At 44.9% G+C, this 21,865-nt stretch overlaps 1 pseudogene; it reads right to left on the bottom strand.

The window, feature by feature from the left end:
• Positions 1 to 13,781: 13,781 nt before the first annotated feature.
• Positions 13,782 to 14,086, bottom strand: LOC150060901 (dolichyl-diphosphooligosaccharide--protein glycosyltransferase subunit KCP2 pseudogene; annotated as a pseudogene).
• Between the last annotated feature and the right edge of the window lie 7,779 nt (positions 14,087 to 21,865).

Raw genomic sequence — 21,865 nt, 5'->3', positions numbered from 1 at the left:
TCCTGCTTTGACCTGCTCATTGTGGGTAGCAACAGGAAGCAGATGGACCCAGCGCTCTCGGAGGTAGATGGAAATCAGTGACAGGGCAGCTCACAGATTACCCCAAACTGGAAAGCCACCAGAGGAAGTTTGTCAGCCACTGCTGAGGGTCACATGCTTTGCTACAGTGGGAAGCAGGGAGTGGGGGAGGCAGGTATGATATGGGCAAAAATCTGCAGAGAAGGGGGATGGGGTTCAGGCAGGGGATGGGCGAGCGGAGTGTGGTGCGATGAAGCTTAGTACACTCGAGGCAAGCACTGGGAGTCAGGTGGTGGGCAGTGGCGAAAGGCCAGCTGAGAGGCGTCAGAGGCAGAGTGTGACAAGAGGCTAAGGCGGAGGACCCCAGGAGGAGGGAAATAAATGGGGGGAAGGGAGAATACAGAGCTGGGTGCTGCTGGCTCACCTCTAGAATCCTAGCTACTCAGGAGGCTGAGATCTGAGGAGCACAGATGGAAGTCGGCCCCAGTAGGAAAATCTGCGAGATCCTTCAATAAAGGACTAGGGGAAAACAAAAGCAAAAAGCTGGAAGTAGAGCTGTGGCTCAAGTGGTAGAAAACAAGCCTTGAGCAAAAGAAGCTTATGAATAGCAGCCAGGCCCTGAGTTTAAGTCCCAAGACTGGCAGAGATGGAGGGGAAGAGAGGGAGGATTAGGAAGGCAGGTGGGACCTCTCGTTCATGGTGAAAGGAAATGGACAATCCACCAGTGCAGTGTGTGTGTGTGTGTGTGTGTTGGGGGATGGGAGTTACTGTTTCTGACAAAGAATTTGGTGTTGGTGAGGGAACAGGAACTCTGGGTTAGAATAAGGCTTCTCCAACTTTCATGTATGCACACACTGCTTGGTAGTTTGCAAAAATGGATATCTGCATCTGTGGAGCATGGGCAGATCTACATTTTCAACAAGCTGTTCCACATGCCTTCTGACCGGGGAGTCTCTCGGGGAGCTCTCTTCTACCCATTGATCAGGAGTTGTCCACAGCCATCACTAGTTATTCTGTCACAAGGCTGGTGTAACAAAGACGTTCTAGACAGGAACAGCATGTGCTCACATCCTGGCTCTGCTCCGGATAGGCACTCTGGGGCCAGGGTGACCAGGAATCAAATAGGTGGATCATGCAGCCCTGGGAGTGGGTTCCTGCGCCGGGAAGCAGCCATGATGAGACCCCTGCCCACCTCACCCCCACCCCAGGTTTGTAGTAAGTCACACCGCCCACAGGAAGCCCTCAATAAATTCTAGCTATCACCAGACCAGGATACTTTCTTAATAAGTTAAGAGCTGTGGAGTTTATCGAGAATGAAGTGCACACGTGCGCCTCTGGGTCCCCTGGCCCTCCAGGAAGCTGGGCCGTGAGCTCATAAATGTGGAGTCCAGGGTCCACCGGTGGCCGCATCCCCAAACCTCTCATCAAAAACCTGGAGGAAATGAAAAAGGTGTGTAATTTATAAAGCAAGGCTCCTCGTGAGGGGGGGGAATACAGTGTGGGGTGGCTTGTCACCTCCCTCCCCCAAGCAGGCAGCTCCAAACAAAGCAGTACTTTGTCCTGTGGCTTGGCTTGTTGTCATAATGTTTAACCAATTTTGAAATTTCAAATAACAGAGAAAAGTGTGAGATATTTCCACACAGTAAGGGAATCGAGTGTAGGCTATAAAAGTTGAGAAAGCGTCTCTAAGCTGTCGAATGCAGCCCGGGTCCCAGGAGAGAGGGAAAGGGACAGGGAGTGTGTATGCAGGACTTCCACTGCCCGCCCCCAGCGCCCATCCGGCAAGGTGGCAGCGGGCTCCTGGGCCCACGAAGTGTGCCTAATTGGAAAAAGCTGGTACTTGCACAGGGCACTTCTGTATTCCAGATCCTTCCTTTTGCTTTATAGTGCTAATGAGTGAAATCTGAACAAATGTTCATTAAAACCATTTGAAACCTGATGTCCTCCTGAGCCTTGGCTCTGCATTGTTCCTCCAGTGACGCCTTACAATGTGGTCACGTGGTCATGGATCCCTCATTCATTCTGAGAAGTCGGGCCTCCTGGCTGGGTAACACATCTTAGTGAATCTTTTTTTTTCTGACTTTCTAATTTTATCTTAATACAACAGACTTAAAATGTAAACATTAATGAAAGTGAAAATATGCTCGTTAAAAACAAAAAGTGCACATGTATGGCTTATGGCATCATTCCAAAGACAACTAGACCCAGTTCTGGCACCCAGCATTACCACCTACCTTTTGCTTAGTTGTTTTTGAACTTTACGAAAGTGGAGTCATACAGAATGTTGTGATGGCTACTCTTGTCACTATGACTGGATTGAGAACACCTAAGAGATTCACAAAAACACATCTCTGCTGGGTGTGGCAGTGGCTCAGGCTATTCAGGAGGCTAAGATCTGAGGATCCCGGTTCAAAGCCAGCTGGGAACTAAAGTCTGTGAGATTCTTACCTCCAATTAACCACTAGAAAATGAGATGTGGGACTGTGGCTCAAGGGTGGTAGCCTTGAGCTGAAGAGCTCAGGCACAACACCCAGGCCTAGAGCTCAAGCCCCATGACCCCCTCCCCCCCCAAAACAACAACGAAAAAAAACCCCACAAAAAATAAGGGAGGAAAACACCACCCTAAGTGTGGGTGGCACCATCTCATAGGCTAGGGGCCAGAGTGGATTAAAGGGAAAAGGAGAAAGCCAATCTCCCCTCTCTCCTTCTCCCAGACTCTCTCTCCATCTCCTACTCTCCTCCCTTTACTCTCCATCTTATCCCTCTTTCTCCTTCCTGGCCACCATGATATGAGCTCCTCTGTTCTGCCAAAGCTTCCCTGCCATGGTGGACTGAAACCTCTGAAACTGTGAGCTGGTACAAATCTTTCACCCTTTAGGTTGCTTCTGGCAGGTATTTGGTCACAACAGTGAGAGAAGTAATTACTATAGATATATTCTGCTATACAAGATAATAATAGTATTAGGGAGTTTGTCGCCTATACTGTTGAATATTATTAATCCTTCTTTCTCATTGGGCCCCAGCAGGCCTCATCTTGGTATAGGATAGGACAAACACTGCTGTTTCTTATCAGTTGCCTGTAGCTCATCTGTCTATATTGATAATTTTGCATAGCTCAAGAGTAGCCCCAGTATCGCCTTTCATGATTTGAGACATCCCAGTGGATATGCATGTGTGCTTCCTAAAAGGACTGGTCTCACGGATGGGTAAATGCTGCTGTCAGCCAATTGGGATTCCCCATGAGACAGCCAAGAGGAATCTTTCTCCCTCATGAGAAGCAGTATGTCCTGGTGGACTGTAGAGTCAAACCATCTCATTCCGTTTTCACTGTTATTGTTGAGTTGATGAGGATCTGATAAGAGCTCTCTCTCTTTTCTTTTCTTCTTAGTACTGGGACTTGTGCTCTCACTTAGCCTTTTCTCTCATGGTTGACACTCTGATCACTTGAGCCAGTCCTGAACTCAGGGCCTGGGCACTGTGTATGTGGTACTGAGGAATTGAGCCTAGGGCTTTGTGGTAAGCACTCTACTACCAGGTCACACTCCTGGCCCCTCCTCCTTTTTAAAAGCCAAATAGTATTCCATGGTGTATACACAGCAGATTATCCATTCTTCTGTGGATGGGCAATTTGGTTGTTTGCATAGCTTGGCTATTAGAAGCAGTGCTGCAATATCTATTCAATGCACCAATGCGTGTCTTTGGATGCATAAGTAAGAGTAGATTGCTGTGTCCTGTACTCACAGGACCTTCATTACTACTTTCCAGAAGGATGGTGTTAAGTTACAGTCCTATCGACAGTGACTGCACTGATTTACATCCTCACTAATACCCATCTTTGCCTTTCTTTTCTTGGGGGGGGGGCAGTCCTGGAGCTTTTGCTCAAAGCTAGCATTCTACCACTTGAGCCACAGCACTACTTCCAGCTTTTTCTGTGTATGTGGTACTGAGGGCTTCATGCATGCCAGGCAAGCACTCTACCACTCTACCACTAAGCCACCTTCCCAGCCCTATCATTGTCTTTTTGAGCCTAGCCATTCTAGGTGATAGCTCATGGTGGTGTATTAGAGATGTTGAACATTAAGAAAGTCTGCTGGCCATTCATTTCTTTTCTGATGAAAATTGGTGTGTTCATGTCCTTTGATTTCCAGTCCAGTCGGTTGACGTGTTGCTACTGAGCTGCTGGAGTTCCCGATGTGTGTTGGTTGACAAGTCCATGGATGACAAGCATTTTCTCCCAATCCACAGCTGGTCTCTGCAGGCTGGCCTGCGTTAGGCAGAAGCTTTTGAGTCCACTTTTTGCTTTTGTTTGCTTCTGCTTTTTGGGGTCCCCTCTGAGAAACGATTGCATGGAAACCACTGCTCACACACAGCTCCCTCTCTCCAGTGTGGCAGCCCTGTGCCCAACACCAGTGTCTTCTGACCCTTCGTCCTCTTTTCCCCTACTCCCATCTGCCATGCAGGCTCCATCCCAGACTCAGGAGCTTCACTGATTGGCAGGTGGAGACACCCCGGAGGAGGGGCCAGGCCCATCCAGTCCAGCTGCCTCTGGCCCACAGCCTTGGGGAGGTAACTCTGCCAGCTGGCTGATCCCTTGGCTTAAGGGGTGGATTGTTGGATCCTAAGAGTAGGGGGGGGGGGTGAGTTCAACCCAGGAGTGGGCCAGCTGGTACCCTAAGCTGGCAGGTCCATGCCACAGTGTCTCTGTACTCACCTCCTTGCCCCTGCCTGGAGTCCCACTTTGGGAGACATCGTGGAAGGGAAAGGGATAACACAGTGGCTTACTTCCAGTGTGGGGGAAGGGAGGCGCAGACCTCTTATCCAGCAGGTGGTTTTTATTTGAAGCTACAATGACAACATAGGCCTGAGCCTAATCTTGCATCTTTAGTTTGCAGGGGACCAGGGCTCTTTCAGCCTCAGCAAGTTCCTGAGAAGCACTCATGCTGCTTCTTACTGACAGCTGACTAATGTTATTCTTTAGCAATTATTGTGAAATACCTTTTCAATTCCATTTCAAAGAGGTACCAGAATGTTTTATGTCTTTATTTTTTGCCTTAAAGCTAAAAATACTATTTTGAAATAACATTTTACCTTCAAAACGTAAAAACAAAACAAAATCCTGGCACCGATGGTTTATACCTATATTCCTAACTGCTCAGAGACTGAGATCTGAAGATAATGGTTCAAAGCCAGCTTGGGAAGGAAACTCCATGAGGGGCTTATCTCCAACTAACCAGTAAAAGGATGGAAGTATTGCTCTGGCTTAAGTGATATAGAGTGGTAGCCTTCAGCATAAAAGCTCAGGGACAGCATCCAGGCCCTGAGTTCAAGCCCCAGGACCACCCCCACACACACAAACAGACTTGTAAAAACAGCATGGTGAATTCCTCTGTCTCTGTGACACAATCTCCCCTGGTAAGAGTGTCTTCCAGAATTGTAACACATCATCCAGATCAGGAAACAGGCACAAACACAGTGCTATTAACTAAACTACAGAGCTTATTTTATTTCTACACAGAAACTCTCCTGTGCTACCAACTCATAGCTATATAGCACTCATTTTTTTTTTTTTTTGCCAGTCCTGGGGCTTAAACTCAGGGCCTGAGTGTTGTCTGGGGGCTTTCTTAAGGCTAGTGGCCTGCCACTTGAGCCACAGCACCACTTCTGGCTTTTTCTATGTATGTGGTACTGAGGAATTGAACCCAGGTCTTTGTGCATGCCAGGCAAGCACTCTACCACTAGGCCAAACTCAGACCCAGCACTCATCCTTTTATTTCAAAGTTATGCTTGCCAAAAGTACCTCTGGCTGGCATCAGGGTGGAATAGTGCCGTAGCTCTCATAAGCTCGTGAAGGCTGGTGAGGATCCTGTGAATGCTGCCTGGGCGACTTCCTGCGGTGTGATTTGGGTCCGTGAGCACAGTCTCTGAGACCCTGAAGGATCTAGTTCCTAAGCCTGCGCAGTGTCTGGTGCGTCTCAGGTGCTCTGTCCATGGTCTCTGTGTTCAGCTGAGTTCTCCAGGAAAACGGACTCTGGGATGGGATGGATGCCCGTGCAGGCAGCTTTTGGGGGCAGTGTTCATGGGGTTGGTGTCTGTGAGCTGGAAAGGAGGCAGGCGCAGATGGAGGCAGAGTATGAACTGTGGTGTAACTGCAACCCGAGGCATCAGGTGATCCTTTGGGGAGCCAGGATGGCACTGAAAAAAATGTTTATCATTCCTGTATTGGGATTGGAATCAGGACCTTGTACTCATTACAAAGGCACTCTACTATTTGAGCTATGCTCCTGTTCCTTTAGTTATATTTTCATGTAAGATCTTGTATTTTTGCCCATCCTGGACCATGATCCTCCCATTTCTACCTCTAAAACAGTTGGGGTGACAGATGCATACCGACTTACCCAGCTATTAATTGAGATGGGATCTCACTAACTTTTTGCTTGGGCTGGCTTCAGATTGTAGTCTTCCAATGTCCACTTGTGAGTAGCTGCGGTTTCAGTGGGGAGCCCCTGTGCTGGATCTTGACCCCTAAATGTCTCTACAAGCGACCTGCTGGGCATTGCCTGTGGAGGTTCTTGGCGAAGGTAGAAGGTTTAACTTTGGGCAGGGTGGCTTTTCCGGCGCAGAGCAGGACCCCAGGGCAGGCTGAGGACCTTAGCAGCTGGGGCACCAGCTGGGGGGCTGGGAGGGGGCTCTAGGAGGGCCCTGGCCCGGGGCCAAGCTGGGGGACCAGGCGCTCTGACTGACAGGGAGTCTACCACAGCCACGGTTGTTTGGATGGCTTTGAGGAAGGGGACATCAAAAGGGGAGGCGATTAATCACGGATGTGTCGTCCTCCCACGTGCAAGCCACATTCGGCCTGGGCGTGTGAATGGCTGGAGGATCCGGCAAAGGCAAAGGCTGTTGCCTTTTTCTTTTTTTTCTTTTCTTTCTTTTTTTTAAGAGGAACCGTTTTCATCTTCAGGCTCAGCTAATTTTTTTGGGGGGGGAGGAAGGAAAGAGAAACAACAGATCCTCCTTTTCTTTTCATATGTATCTGCTAAAGGGAAATTTTCAAGTCTCTTTGCCAGCTTCACAGCCAGCCCTGCCTTGCTCTGGGTGAGGGGTCCTGAAGTGAGTGGCAGTTCCCGAGCTGCCAGGCTGGTGGCTCTGTGCATTAGAAAGCTGGTGCATTTGTTCAGAAAGCTCTGCAAGCCTGGAAGGCTGAGCTGAGGCCCAGAGGGATGCCAGAGAAGATGCCGCTTCTCTCTAGACGGGTCCGTAGTTCTCATCTCCGCACAGCATATGGACAAAATGTGAAGACACGGGTGAACGTCCAGCACTACACAGCCTGACTGAGAACCCGGTAGCCCCATGTAATCTTGGTTCTGGGTAGTGGGATTTACAAGCATCACAGGAACATCCCATCTCCTCTGAGGTGAGGAAGACCTAAGGAAAGCACCATCGTCAGTTCACAGATGGCACACATTTTCCTCATTCGTGGGTCTCAGTGGAACACACTTCTTTATCCCGCTATCTCTGTGACTGTTTGCCTTTGTTTGAGAATAAAAATTCTTGGGCTGGGAGTTTGGCCTAGTGGTTAAAGTGCGTGCCTAGCATGCATGAAGACCCGGGTTCGATTCCTTGGTACCACATACCTAGAAAAAAGCCAGAAGTGGTGCTGAGGCTCAAGTGGTAGAGCTCTAGCCTTGAGAAAGTCCAGGGACAGTGCTCAGACCCTGAGCTCAAGCCCAGGACTGGCAAAAAAAAAATTCCACTCACAACACAACACAGTGAATGAGTTGGGTTTCAAGGCAGCGGGCTTTCGATGGATCCATCTGAAATCTGGGTTCATTCCTAGAAACACCTTAGTGAAATCATCTAATGGATGAGTTAAAGTGGGGTAGGGCGAGAGTCAGATGAGGCCTGAGCCATTGTCACCAGTGTGGCTGGTGGACGTACAGTGGACTGACTGATGAACTCATTGCTATTGGCATTCCTTCCTTCCATAAGCTTGTTTTATGGAAGATGAAGGACGGCTGGCAAGGTGTGGGGGTCACCAGCTACTCAGCACCGCTGCTTGTTGTCTAAATGAAGGGTCATGTCAATGGGTGCAGTGACTCAAGCCTACATCCTATCGAATCACAAGGCAGAGACTGGAGCATCACAGTTTCTGGCCAACGTGGTCTCCCTCCTCCACCAATGGCTGGGTTTAGTGGTGTGTGCCTGTCATCTCAGCCACTCAGGGAAGCGAAAATAGGATGAATGCAGGCCAGCCCAAATGTGAAGGAAGGCATGATCTCAAAACCAATTCAAACCAAGCCAAAAAGAGCTGGAGGAGTGGCTCAAGTAGGAGAACGCCTTCTTTGCAAGTGTGAGGCCCTGAGGTCAATTCCCAGTACCACCAAAAATGTTCTAATTCACCCAAGGCAAGTTGAAAATAGAATATGTAAAAAATTCACTATAGGAGTATGGGGGCATGACTCAGGGGGTGCAGTACTTGCCTGGAATGCGCAAGACCCTGGCTTCAATACTCAACAGTGAGGGGTGGCAGGGAAAGGAAGAAGAAAAGACACAGCTACACCATCGGTAGTGAGCATGCGCACTGAGCTTAGCAACATTGTGCTCAGCAGCCAGCTCGGCCATGCTCCCCCATCACCCTTCCAAGGAGGGGCTGGCAGGGGAAGCCTTGGTAACTGCAGCTGCCCACAGCTCAGAGAGGATGGGACTGAAGGCAGCCAGCCCCAGAGACATGTGATCAACACTCAGAATCATGGTTTTCCCTGGGCACGCATAGCTTGTGTACTACTGAGTCTTTGTAAGTTGGGGGCCTTGTGTTGGCTATTATATCACCTGTCAGCACATGTACCATGCCATTCAAATCGAGGCACTATACAGGACTCTAAGCTTTCACACCCAGTGAGACCAAGGGAGAATACTCCTGAGAGGACCATAAAGGCACAATGCCTCTGTGCCTCTGATCATGCAACATAATATTTATAGGAATGGGAAAAGAAAAACACCAAATCAAGATACGTGGAAAGGGGACAAGAAATGATTAAATGATAATTTTCTAAGATTTGCTGATTGTGGCCTGCCGGCCTGCCTGTCTTTCTTCATTTGTTCCTTCCTTCCTTTCTCGATCCCTCCCTCCCTCCTTTCCTTCTTCCCTCCCTTTTTTTTTCCTCCTCCTGCTCCTCCTCCTCCTGCTCCTCCTCCCCCTCTTCCTTCTTTGTATTGTTGAACTTCTAAAGTGATCCTGAAGTTACTCTGAAAGATAAAGTTCTTTACCCAACCATCCAGAAACAAGGACATACTAAACCCACTAGCACAACAATGTTCATTGCAGCACTATTCACCATAGCAAAAATATGGAACCAACCTAGATGTCCCTCAGTTGATGAGTGGATCAACAAGTTGTGGTATTTGTACACAATGGAATTCTATGCTGCTGTCAGAAAGAATGACATCGCCCCATTTGTTAGGAAATGGAAAGACTTAGAAAAAATCATATTAAGTGAAGTAAGCCAGACTCAAAGGAACTTAGGCTCAATGGTTTCCCTCATTTGTCATAATCAGTAGAAACCTTGGGCTCTACTAGCAGAGATTTGCAATAGAGCAAAATCTTGATACATAAGGCCATATAGTATGAAGCTAATTGAAAGGACCTCCAGGATATTGAAACAAAAGCCATATAATGAATGATTGTTGTCCTTAATGTACTATGTTGTCTCTCATCTCCTTTGCTGTCCCTTGGTTATCTCATATTGGTATAGTATCTCACTTTGTTATCTGATATATTGAACTTATTTGTATTTGGATATTTGAAATTTAATAGGGAAGGGGGGAAAACCAAGACGGGTGGGGGGTGTGGGGGGGGAGGGAAACGGGTACCAAGACATGTGAAAGGGTATCAATGTATGTGAATTAATACACCTTCTATCTGGCAAATATCATGTAACCCTTTTATTAATTACAATAAAAAAAATAAAGTTCTTTGGAACTTTATCAGTGTATTAGGATACACGGAAGCAAAAGCCCTTTTTGTTAAAACAAGCAAGTAGAATTTCTAAGAGAATTGTGTACTTCAGTATAGTGTCCTGGCCTGGCCTTTTTCCTCAGTTCCTGTTTTTCACAGGTTTACCTTTTGCAAATTGCAGTGGCTCATGTCTATAATCCTAGTTATGTAGGAGGCCGAATTTGAGGATCGTGGTTTGATGCTAACTCAGGAAAGAAGGAAGTCCATGAGATTCTTAACTATTAAAAAAGCTGCAAGTGGTTCGAGAGGTAGGGACAGGACCTAGACCCCGAGTTCAAGCTCAAGGATTGGTATACTTTTTCTTTTATTCTTTTTTTTCTTCCCCCAAATCTGAACCTCATCAATATGAAATTGTTGATACTTCAGCTGACTCTTCTCTGTTGACTATAGTATATTTAATTAAGAAAATCCTCTATAGTTGTGGTAGAACTTCTGGAATTAAGAATAATTCTACAAAATAAAGCTTATTCCCAATTCTTTTTTTCTTTTTTCTTTTTTTTTTTTTTGCCAGTCCTGGGCTTGAGTTCAGGACCTGAGCACTGTCCTTGGACCTTCTCAAGGCTAGAACTCTACCACTTGAGCCTCAGCACCACTTCCAGCTTTTTTTTTTTTCTATGTATGTGGTACCAAGGAAACAAACCTGGGTCTTCATGAATGCTAGGCAAGCACTCTACCACTAGGCCAAACTCCCAGCTCCCAATTCTGTTTCTTAAAATATTGAAATGCAAATAATCCAATCCAAATATTTTCTCAGGTAATTTTGGCCTCTGTTCAGGAAGATTTCTTTGATAAAAATGTCTATGTACAGGGCTGGAAGTTTGGCCTGGTGGTAGAGTGCTTGCCTAGCATGCACGAAGACCCAGGTTTGATTCCACAGTACCACATACATAGAAAAAAAAAGCCAGAAGTGGTACTGTGGTTCAAGTGGTAGAGCTGTAACCTTGAGAAAACCCAAGGACAGTGCTCAGGCTCTGGACTCAAGCCCAGGACTGGCCAAAAAAAAAAAAGTCTATGTACAACTTGCCAATAGTCATCTCTATTTATGGTTTTTCTGAATGGTTCACCTTCTCAATTACATTTTATTCCAAGACAGAATTTAAATTTAGCCAAATAAAAATAGGAAATCAAAATGTTCTCCTTATAGGTCAAGATAGCTGGGAGACCATTACAGAATTTCAGAATTAAACCTTGTGCTATTCTAATTCTCATTGTCTCTCCCCAACCTGGCTTTTACTGAGTGAATTTTAAGGTCTTTCTATTTGTTGAAAAGGTCCTATTAATCTTGGTCTAAAGTTCACTGTTACCATCTTGAAATATATATATTTTTAACTTTTCATTTTTGTTCTGCAGTGCAAAGAATTGAATGTAAGACCTTGTAAGAGGGCTACCAGAGAAACCTTCTGCTAGCTGCCATCTTGAAATTCTTTGTATTGAAAAAAGGGCACTCAGTGTACCTAGTGAGCACAGGACCCTAAGCTCAAGTCCCGGTACAACTCCCAGCCCCCCAAATAAAAGGACACTTGTGAGCAGTTAATACATAATGTTTCCAATTACACCCACAAATATCAAGAATTGGGAATAGAGAAGTTACTTTTGAACAGCCATTGCGTCTAAGTGGAGAATGATGGCTCATGGAATGCCCGAAGCCCTACCTCGCTCCATGTATGTGTTGTGTGGTTTCAGGGCACAGGGAAGTTAAAGTGATTCCCGGCTTTGGAAGCAAACGCTGATGCTTTTCCTGTTCGCTGGCCAATTCCGGTTTTCATGTGGCCTGCCAGGTTCGTATGATTACCTCCTTGTGCAACGTGATGCAAGTTCTATGGTTATCTCCACTGTTAACATGTGGATGTTTCACTGAAAATATCCTCCAGCGAACCTCACCTTTACCCTCTCACACTTCTGTGACGGAAGCTTCTGGGACCCTCTGGACCTCACAGGGAGGTGAGGGAGGAGCAACCATGGAATCCTCTCAAGAGCATGGTCATTGCACTTTACCAGAAAACAACTGAAAAAGTAGAGTAGAATACTGCTGATCTTCCAGGTTTTACCCAAAGTTGAAATGAGAAAGCGTGGTATGGTGGCTCATGCCTGTAACCTCAGCTGCTTAGGAGGCAGAGATAGGAGGACTACAGTTCCAGTCAAGTCTGGGCGAAAATGTTTGCAAGATTCTAACAAGATTCAAAGAACAAGCTGGGTGTGGTCTACAATCTATAATCCCAGCTCTGTGGGAGGCAGAAGGCAGGATCACATTCTGAGACTGGCCCCAGTCAAAAGTGAGAGACTCTATAAAAAATAAAAATAATGGAAAGCAGGGTGCAGTGGCTCACACATGTAATCTTAGCTATTCAGGAGGTTGAGAGCTGAGGCTCGAAGTTCAAAGCACTAAAGAACTTGAGACTCTTATCTCTAATCCCTAGAAAATGGAAAGTGGGGCTGTGGGTCAAGAGGTAGGGTGGTAGTCTTGAGCTGAAGAGCTCAGACAGAGCCTAGGCCCAGAGTTCAAGCCTCATGACTGACAAAAAAATAAAAATAAAAATAATGAGTATAACGAAATAGATATGGGTGGTGGCTCAGATGGTAGGCTGCCTGCCCAGGAAACATGAGAACATGAGTTCAGAATACAGTACTACCATGAGAAAAGAAAGAAAGAAGGGGAGGGAAGAAAACGGAAGAGAGTGATAGTGCGAGTGAGAAAGAGAGAGAGAGACAGAGACAGGCACAGAGAGATTGGTGAGGGCTGAGAATGCCACACAGAGGCCTCCTATCCCTGTCCTCCCTTCTGACTTCCAAGACAGGAGGCAGGCTTTGCTTTTCACAGGAAGGCTCTGATATGTGAACTGGGTCGAATGGCCCTAGGGATGCCTGGATGTGCGCTTAGCCCCATAACATCCCCTGCCTGGATTATCACACCACTTCCCGGAGAAATGTAATGGGGGGGGGCACTGTGACAACTCTCATAAGAGAAATGGCTGTGCATTGAAACAGCCAGGAGAAAAGAAAGCTTTCACCTTCCAGAACAGCACAATGAGAAGCTAAAAGTTGAAGGCAACTCCCCACCCTCGCTCAGAGATCACAACTGATTTCTGCTGGGAGCCAGATGCCCCGGGCCACTTCCCCTCTGGAGCTATTTCTGGTCAAAGCAGGCTGTGTTTCTGTGGGGAGGAGAAAAATAAGTAATTCATCTTGCTCTTGCTTCTGAAGTCCAAGGCTCCCCTAAGTTTGGGTTGATATCACCTCCATTCCCTTTCAAGTGTGTCAGGAAAGCACTGCTGCTTGGTAGTGGCCGAGTGTGGGAGAGCATGTGAGAGGTCCAGCATTGGATGGGGAGCAGCAGTACACAAGTTGTGTAAAGTTTATGGGCTGGGGGCTGCATCACCTGTGAAGGGTCCTCCCTGCCCCAGCTGCCAGCACATCTGGGCCAGGGCAATAATTCTTAGTTGGAAAAACAACTTATGTGGAAAGAAGGGCAGACTTTCATCACGTACTGGCCGGTTGTAAACTAAGGCCATGCCGGGCAGGAAGTCCAATGGTTTCTTTTCCTCTCTGGTTGTAGTCAGGCATTTCTGAGGCACATGAGAGACACATTTCCCCAGCGGCATGTCCCTGGAATGCAATGAACAGGATCATCGCCTTAGTTCTCGGAATCTCTTGCTACAGTTTGTTTTTAAACAAAGACAATCAAGCCAGGAGTTTGGCCTAGTGGTAGAGTGCTTACCTAACAAAGACAGTCAAGTTTATTGAACCCTCAGGGTTAGCTTCTCTTTTCACCCTGGCCTGTCACCTTGGCTGGTGCAGGATTGGAGCTGTTGCCTGGTATAGAGCAGAGGAGATCTTGGTGATGCAGTAGAGACCAGCCATGGAGAAGATGCACAGACTTGGTGAGTGAGGCCGGATGCCAAAAGCACCAACAGGAGGCTGAGGAGAATCTTGGGAAGATCTTTGCTTGGAATTCTTTGCCAAAGACCAGATTCTCCAGATTACCGAAGGCAGCGGGAGAGAAGACGAAGAGGCTGGGAGCCACTTGGTGGTGGCCATCTGGTGGCTGGACATTTGCATCTCAGTGAGGACAGGGCAGTGCCCACACGCTCCACCGTCATTCCCCGGCTATGGGTCCAATCCACACGCTGGGTCAAGGAAGAGGGGAGCTGAACCGGGCGCGGCTGGCTGTACACGTCTTGATAGTTTCTCTATGTTACCCTATATGACTGGCACAATGTGCTCATAGAAAAGGCATTTCAAACTATGCAAGTATGATGATCTCACATAGACTAAAATTGTATTTCTTTTCTTTTTCTTTTTTTGTTTCTCAGTACTGAGGCTTGAACTTTTTTGTTGTTGTTGTTCTTTGTTTCTTAAAGCCTACCTTTATGCCATACTTATATTTCCAGTTTTCTTTTGCTAGTTCACTGGAGAAAAGAGTCTCATCGACTTTCCTATCCAGGCTGTCCTTGAACCTCAGTCCTCAGATTTCAGTTTCTTGAGAAGCTAAGATTATAAGTGTGAGTCACTGACACCTGGAAAAATTGTATTTCTCAATATAAAATAATGTCATGGATTTAGATAGGCAACTAACTGTGGCGAGAAGTACCCACAGTGAGGCCAGCGAACAAGCAGAGTTCAGAAACGGAGTGAAACCACATTTGAAACTTGGGATCCCTGGTTGTGTCAATCATCAGATAGACTCTTTTTCTGGTTGAGAAAGCGAAAGCACGAGTGTCCTCAGCCCGCGGGCCTCTGAGAAACAGAGTTAAGTGTGGTTCTCGTAAGTTTCATCTTGTCAACTCTGAAAGTGCTTGGTTTACTCACAATCCATGATAGAAAGTTAGTTTAAATTTTTTGACTATTATGCAACTTTTTTTTAAACATGCTGTGATTTTTTTCTAATTAAAACTTTTTTTTGTTGTGGTAAAACAGACATAAAATTCCACTGTAACCCATTTAAAATATACAATTCAGTTGCATTAAGTATATTCACAATATTTTTCTTTTCTAACCAGCACTATTCTTTATAGAACTCAATTTTTAATTATGGTGTGTGTGTGTATGTGTGTGTGTACTGGTACTAGGCTTGAACTCAGGGCCTTGTGTTCTTAGTTGGCTTTTGCACTTGAGGTTGGTGTTCTACCACATGAACCATACCTGACTTTTTTTTGCTGGTTTTAGCTGGAGAAAAAGCATCTCAAGAATGTTCCTGCCTAGGTTGGCTCCCAAACATCCTCAGAGCTCAGCCTCCTGAGTAGCGAGGATTCAGGATGACAGGCATGAACCACCAGCTTCTAGCTCGATTTCTAATTGTTTTTGAAGGTTGTGGGGCATGAACTCACGGCCTGGGTGTTCTCCGGGAGCCTCTTGTGTTTAAGGCTAGTGCTCTATCACTGGAGCCACAGTACCACTTCTGATCTTTGAGTGGGTAATTAGAAATAAGAGTCTCAAGGGACTTCTGTTTCCCAGCTGGCTTCGAACTGCCATCCTCAGAACTCAGCCTCCTGAGTAGCTAGGATTACAGGTGTGAGCCACTGGCACCTGACTGATTTATACTATTTTAACTGTCTCCAGTATACAGTATTGAGAGGCCACAATTAAGAAGCTTCTCAGTCCCATACAGGAGAAAAAGGTACATAATTTTGCGGAGATGAGCAATTTTTTTGCTTGCTTTTCTCCTGCCTAGAAAGGTAGAATATTCTGGAGACTAGCTTTCATTGAGTTTGTTGGTCTCTGTCTCATATTGTGTTTTACCCTTTTTTTGAACTTTACTTTTTGATTATAAGCCAAGGAAAGTGTCAAAAAATTATAAATGCTCTAGGAAAAAAATGTCAGCAGAACTATATGGTTGACATGGGAGATGTGAGGAGCTTTATGATTCATATTTGGAAGAAAGTTATTTTCATGATTAACTCTGGCTGGGGAGGTAAATTGAGAGAACAGGTAAGAGTTCAGTATTTAAAGTTTTACCCTTCAACCTGTGGATGGGTATGTATGCAGTAAAAGAAATCAACAAAGTGCAGATCGGAGTGACTGGGAATTCTGCTCTTCCCGGCCCCCCAGAAGTGTGTGACACTCAGATCTGGTCACTTTGGTGCTTATAGAGCCTGTCCCCAGTGTGCACACAACATGGCCTCTCTCACCAGTCATCATCAACCCAGGCGGCAGAGCAACTTGATTCAAGTTCCATTTGGAGTGTTTATGATCATATCTGGTCTGGACTCATCCATGATGAGTGGAAAAGTTTACTTGTAAATAATCTTTACATAGAAAAATGGCAATGGAACTGTTGGCACTCACAAAACAAGATTATCTGGTGAGTCCGGGAAAGACAGATACAGTTCTATGTGTGAGGCAACTCCAGCAAGGAAGTGGCATTTGTAAAACCATCTTGGCTGCCACATGGGTTAACTTTTTTTCCTGTTATCTTTTAGTTGTTGTTAAGAGGGCTTGAATTCACCATGTCTGTTTGTGACTACCATGTGATCTGGTCAGCGTCATCCCTTTCATTATTCTCCCCTAGCTCTCTCCCAACCCAGCCCTTTCCCTCCATTTTCCCAGATGAACATTGAGTATTATGACTGCATTTGCCCACATCTCCTCTTTCCATTCAGGTGATGCTTTTTTTGCTCTCTGTACTTGAGGGGAATCGATGGGGCTTCTCTGTTCCATGCAGTCATCACTGCTTGTTGTTCCCAAGACACTTGATGGTTGCTTCCAGTTCCCAGGACCATCTGGGCAACGCTGCTTCAGGACACCCAGCTGACAGTGAAAGAATATTTTCCCCAAGTCCTAATGATCCTTCCATGCCATCTCCTTGGGAAACTAAGTGGGTGAATTCAGAAAATAAATTGTATTGATTCTTCAGAGCTGGAGGCACTGGACAAAAGAATGAATATACTTAGTCATTAACATTCCTTGTTTGTTTTGAGTTCTTTTGAATGTAATCAAGGGAAGGGATGGAAAGGAAAGAAACCCACTGGCACTCAGCAATGCACTGTTGATGAATGACACAATGGCTAAGTGGGTCCTTGTGTGTTATTCAGCTCTAGGAAACATGCTTTACTTCAAAGCATCGTTTCTCTCCAGTATCTCCAGTCCACATCATATAGCCTTATAAAATGCTTTTGGTAATGCTAGCATGATTTCGGTGTACCACGTATCTTCCAGTAGTTGTCTAAAGGAACAAAGCTGAGGAAAAGGAAAGGGCAGACGGAGGGCACCCAACCCCAAAGAAGGAGCATTTCATTAGTTTGTGGAAGAATTTCTTGGCAGGAAGCTCTGGGAGTGGGGTGGCTTATTGCAAAGATTCCCAGGCATAGTCTTCATCATGAGGAGTCTTTGGGATGCTGTGTCACAGAGGATGATTTTAGCTGCAAGTAGCTACACATGCAGCTACCGCTCTGCATGGCTTAAGCCTTACCACATAAGCTTAACTCAAGGACTCACACTTTCCTTTTTTTTTCCAGTCCTGGGGCATGAGCATCATGTATGTATGTATGTGGTGCCAAGGAATCAAACCTGAGTCTTCATGCATGCTAGGCAAGCACTCTGCCACTAGGCCAAACTCCCAGCCCCACATTTTGTGCTGAGCTTTTTTTCCCCTCAAATTGGGTACTCTGTCACTGGAGCCATATGTCTACATTCACCTTTTGATGGTTACTTGGAAATAAGAGTTTGTTGGATTTGTCTGCCCAGGCTGGCTTTGAACTTTGATCCTCAGATCTCAGCCTCCCTAGCAGCTAGGATGACAGGTGTGAGACATTCCCTGCTAAGCAGCTGTGCTGTTCCTGGGACACACCAAGTGCTCCTTCTCTGTGGCTTCCTAGGCTGTGCTCTTCTCTTTGTTGGCTTCTTCCTGCACCAGCTCGGAATGGCACATCCCCTCTCGGCAGTGGCTCGTGCTCCAGTTAACCTTGGCTGGACAAGTGTATATCCAATAGGCATCTGGAGTTCTCCCTGGGGATGCAACTGCCATGGCGGACAGCTCAGGATGGCAGGACCACGGCACAAGGAAAGGAAGAAGGGGGTGTACAGTGGGGACCAGAGGAGCCTCAGTTCTTGAGGAGGACACACCCACCTCCCTCTCTTTGATTTCTGGCAAGGCAAGTAAAAACCAGGCTGCTTCTGAGCTTATGCTGGCATAACCCTTAAGGAAAATAATCGTTTCTGATGTTAAGTGAAACATGTGTGTTCACATTAACATACTGCCTTGTTAAGACCATCACCACCAGGGCAGGAATTTTGTTCTCATCACTACTGGGCTTACAGTGCTTAGGTCAGTGAATACCACATAGTTGGTATTCATGGTTGGCTGTCAATAAATACCCCCAAAAGAATGAGGGATGGTAGAGGCAGCCATCTCTTGTTTAGAGAGATGGAAGTTTGAATCTTAGTTTGAGGAGAGCCAGGGGAAGAAAATATCAGTGAGATCCTATCTCAATAAACAAGCTAGGTGTGTCATCCCTGCTATGTGAGAGGACTAGAGGATCACTGTCTGAGTCTGGCTCAGACAAAAAGCTGAGTTCAAACCCCAGCACCTCACAAGCCAATAAGCAAACTGAGACGACAAATGTGTTCTGCAGAAAAATCCCCATTGAGGGTTCATGAAAAATGGATATAATACACTGCAGTATTCACAGTAGCCAAGCAATGGAAACAACCCTGATGTCCCACTACAGATGAATGGATACAGAAAATGTGGTACATATATACAATGGAATTCTACATAGCCAACAGACAAGATCAAATAATGGCATTTGCTGGAAAGTAGATTAAACTAGAGCAAATCATGATGAGCAAGATAAGTCAAGACCAAAGGATCAAAAGGTGCACGGTCTCCTTGATATATGGATATTGGATCCAAACAATACAGGTGTGATAACTCAATATTCAGGTACCCAAGATTATTGACACGGTCTTGGAGATACAAATATAACTACATAGGCATAAAAATCTATGATGGGATTTATATAGACATAATGTTATATTATGTAGATTGATATGTGTCTATGACATAGAAACTCTCAGCTTAATTTTAATTATGTTCTAAAATCTGTGTGCCAGTGATTGCATATTGAGATTCCCTTCGTGGGTATTGTCAAACATGACATTTGAAATATGATGTAAAATTAGTGTTAGTAAAATCTTTCAATAAAAATGAATATAATCATTGATAGAGAGGAAAACGTGCAATGAGAGAAATGCCACCTAATCAAAAGGATATACCAACCAGCCTGTAACATATGTAAGTGTAATAACAAAGATTTGAAAAACATACTACAAAAAGAAAAAATATTGATAGAATAGAGAATGGGAAATTTTATTTACTTATTTAGAATCTGAAAATTTATCGTAGTGAGTGTATGAGAACAATAGCAATCCTCTCTTTAATGCTCATTAATTAAAATGGCTTTCATAACACTTACAACAAAATCTTACTCATATTTTGGAACCCCTTTCACACCACAAGAACTCTCTTTCATTGTTTTCCTGTGCTTCCATTACCACAACTAGCATGCTTAGAAACTTTGATGTTTGTGAGAATAGAAGATTTTAATTGAAGGTTTCAATATTCTCACAGAAACTCATGGAGCAAGTAGGAAAAAAAAGATGAAGGGGAATGTAGAAGATAAGGGAAAATAGTGAAAACTTGAATAAATTCCACCTCCAAAGAACAGAATAAAGTGCACATCTTGTAAGGGGCACATAGAATTTGGCTGTTGCCAGGAGCTGATAGCTCATGCCTGTCATTCTAGTTTCTTGGAGGGGCTGAGCTCAGGAGAATCTTGAGCTAAGCCAGGCCAAATAGAAAAGTCCATGAGACTCCAGCAGCCTGTCATCACAGTGATGATGTCAGGTGGGTGAGGTGAGCACTCAGACAGGAAGCAAAACCTTGTCTCCCAAGCAGCCAGTGCAAAAGAAAGCCAGAGGCATGGCTCAGCAGTAGAGTAACTACATGAAAACCCTCAGTTGAAACTCCAGCACTGTCAAGAAAGAAAAAGTGAATGTGGCTGCTCCTTTTTATCCTTTCTAAAAGTGTCGTGTGTAGTCTCTTCAACTGGATGAAATTTCTGGTGGGTTTGGTTTGTGAATCTTCTTGCTCTATTTCTACTTCTGCCATACATTCTTTGTTCTCTTCCTGTCTTCTCTTAGATTAATAATTATTTTCATATTCCTTTTTTAAAAAATTTTCCTCTTTGGGGCTGGGAGTTTGGCCTAGTGGTAGAGTGCTTGCCTTGCATGCATGAAGGCCCTGGGTTCGATTCCTTGGTACCACATACATAGAAAAAAAGCCAGAAGTGATGCTGTGGTTCAAGTGGTAGAGTTCTAGCCTTGAGAAAGCCCAAGGACAGTGCTCAGGCCCAGGACTGGCAAAAAAAAATATCTCCTCTACTATTAAAACAATTTAATGATCTTTTGTGGCTATACAGGGACTTGAACTCAGGCTCTGGGCACTATCCCTTAGCTTTGATCTCAAGGCTGGCACTCTACCACTTGAGCCACAGCCCTACTTCTGGCTTTTTTCTGGTTAGTTGGAAATAAAGAGTCTCACAGATTTACCTGCCTGGGCTGGCTTTAAAATATGATCCTCATACTTAGCTATGAGCACTTGGATCTTTACTAGTTTTTAGCTATGCTTCTTTGCTTTATTTTTTAATAATTGCAATATGAAACCTTCAGGTGACATCGCTAACACGTATCATAACATTTCATAAATAGTTTAATAGCTTTAAATGTAACAATTCCTCTACTTCTCTCATTTCTTTGTGCTATTTTTGATGTTTTTCTCCTACCTGTGTTATTTGTCTCATAATATGACTTTTTTTGTTGCACTGGAATTAGAGCTCTGGGCCTTGTACTTATTGGGTCAATAGCCTACTACTTAAACCATATTCCTTTTTTTAAAATTTACTGAGTAGGGTATTCCTTCAAACCCTTATTGGGCTAGACAGCAATCATCCAATTTATATTTTCTACAGGGCTGAGATGACAGGTTATGTGCCCAACTATTGATTAAAATAAAAAAATCCTTTGAACTTTTTTTACCAGCTGATCTCAAAACAGAATCCTCTTGATTTCAGCCTTTGAGAATTATAGGTATAACCACTGTGCCTGGTTATTTCTGTTACTTTTGTTTAAACATTTAAGCTTCTTCTAAGAAAATAAGAAGCATTGCCTTGTATATTTAGCTTACCTTTCATGTCATCTTATAGATTTAGGCTTCCGTCTAGGACAACTTCAACTTACCAAAACTTCAAAGGTTGTAATCATGTATAAACAAAACAGTCTATGTCTTATGTTTTAGATCTGTTTATAACCTATTTTCTCAGTTTTTGTGTCATTAAACACTGATTTTATCCACATGTGGAACTGTATTTTCACTGAACATAGAATGCTGGGCTGAGATTTGTTATTTTCCTTTTTGTCATTTAAATGAAGCTATTCCACTGTGTTCTAGATTCCATCATGTCTGATGACAGTCAGCTGTCATTCTCATCCCACCTTCTCCTCTCCCATCTCCTTTCCCCAAATACAAGGTACATTTACCAACTGGGCACCAGTGGTTCACACCTGCAATTCCAGCTACTCAGGAGGCTGATATCTGAGGATCACAGTTTGAAGCCAGCCTGGGCAGGAAAGTCTCTTATCTCCAATTAACTATTCAGAAAAGGCTGGAAATGGTGCTGTGGCTCAAGTAGTAAAGCACTAGCCTTGAGCACAAAGAGGCTTAGGGATAGTACCCAGGCCCCAGAACTGGAAAAAAAAAACAGCTCATGTCCCCCCAATCTTTCATGACTTTCTCCTCTGTCATTTGTCTTCAATGACTGTGTTTTTCTTGAACAATTTTCT

Source organism: Megascapheus bottae, chromosome 7, assembly GCF_031878675.1.
Source record: "Megascapheus bottae isolate mThoBot1 chromosome 7, mThoBot2.hap1, whole genome shotgun sequence".
NCBI classification, from domain to species: domain Eukaryota; kingdom Metazoa; phylum Chordata; class Mammalia; order Rodentia; family Geomyidae; genus Megascapheus; species Megascapheus bottae.
Note: the sequence above shows the minus strand (reverse complement) of the source record. Positions and strands in the feature narration are given on the sequence as shown.